We start from the raw sequence: 1,352 nt of genomic DNA, 5'->3' as shown, positions 1-1,352 counted from the left end.
GAGTTTGGGGGTTGTGTTTTTGGCCTGCAGCGCTTGAGCAGGAATCTCCCTGAGGTGAAGCAGGCATGTAAGAGGTAGCGGTGAGCGTTTCCTCATCTTCTGGCATCACCAGACTGACTTTATTCTGAAAGGAGTTCAAAGGTGTCAGGAGAAGAGACGTGGCACTGGGACCGCTACAGGCATAATGTTACTATTAATAGGCCACCACATACAGTATTGAATGTTAGCACCAAAGGCGTTTATATTAAGTCTGTTGAAAGTCAGAAAATGTCCCATATGGTCTAGCGGTTAGGATTCCTGGTTTTCACCCAGGTGGCCCGGGTCCGACTCCCGGTATGGGAACTTGTGTTTTGGCGCTGGTTTAGCTCAGCGGTTAAATCGGCGACCATGCACAGAGGCTACAGTCCGCGATGCGCAGGTTCAACTCCTGCCCTCGGCCCTTTGCCGCATGTCATCCCCACTCTCTTCCCCAGTTTCCAACACTATCCACTGTCCTCTCTCAATAAAGACATGAAAGGCCAAAAAAAAATCTAAAGAAAAAAAAAAAAGAAAGATAGAAAAGCGTTCCTTCCCGCCCTCGGCCCTTTGCCACGTGTCATCCCCACTCTCTTCCCCATACTAGTGTGTTAGTGCTTGTGTTTCTGCATGTATTAGAGAGAGCGTGCATTAGCATGAGTGCGCATGATGGAGAGTTTGGGGGTTTGTGTTTTTGGCCTGCAGCGCTTGAGCAGGAATCTCCCTGAGGTGAAGCAGGCATGTAAGAGGTAGCGGTGAGCGTTTCCTCATCTTCTGGCATCACCAGACTGACTTTATTCTGAAAGGACTACAAAGGTGTCAGGAGAAGAGACGTGGCACTGGGACCGCTACAGGCATAATGTTACTATTAATAGGCCACCACATACAGTAATGAATGTTAGCACCAAAGGCGTTCATATTGAGCCTGTTGAAAGTCAGAAAATGTCCCATATGGTCTAGCGGTTAGGATTCCTGGTTTTCACCCAGGTGGCCCGGGTTCGACTCCCGGTATGGGAACTTGTGTTTTGGCGCTGGTTTAGCTCAGCGGTTAAATCGGCGGCCATGCACAGAGGCTACAGTCCGCGATGCGCGGGTTCAACTCCTGCCCTCGGCCCTTTGCCGCATGTCATCCCCACTCTCTTTCCCAGTTTCCAACACTTTCCACTGTCCTCTCTCAATAAAGACATGAAAGGCCAAAAAAAAATCTAAAAAAAAAAGAAAGATAGAAAAGCGTTCCTTCCTGCCCTCGGCCCTTTGCCGCATGTCATCCCCGCTCTCTTCCCCGCACTAGTGTGTTAGTGCTTGTGTTTCTGCATGTATTAGAGAGGGCTTGCATT

General features: G+C 49.3%; 2 non-coding genes across 2 annotated transcripts; both read left to right on the top strand.

Annotated features, from left to right (window-relative positions):
- The first annotated feature begins 270 nt into the window (after positions 1-270).
- trnae-uuc (transfer RNA glutamic acid (anticodon UUC)) lies at positions 271-342 on the top strand. Its single transcript has one exon. It is a non-coding gene; the product is annotated as a tRNA-Glu (tRNA).
- Positions 343-960: 618 nt separating this feature from the next.
- On the top strand, positions 961-1,032 carry trnae-uuc (transfer RNA glutamic acid (anticodon UUC)). The gene has a single exon. It is a non-coding gene; the product is annotated as a tRNA-Glu (tRNA).
- The last annotated feature ends 320 nt before the right edge of the window (positions 1,033-1,352 follow it).

The sequence above is a fragment of the Semicossyphus pulcher genome, unplaced genomic scaffold (assembly GCF_022749685.1).
Source record: "Semicossyphus pulcher isolate SPU_LCO1_2020_fin unplaced genomic scaffold, fSemPul1.0.p SCAF_2, whole genome shotgun sequence".
NCBI classification, from domain to species: Eukaryota; Metazoa; Chordata; class Actinopteri; order Labriformes; family Labridae; genus Semicossyphus; species Semicossyphus pulcher.
This window is presented reverse-complemented; position numbering and strand designations above follow the sequence as displayed.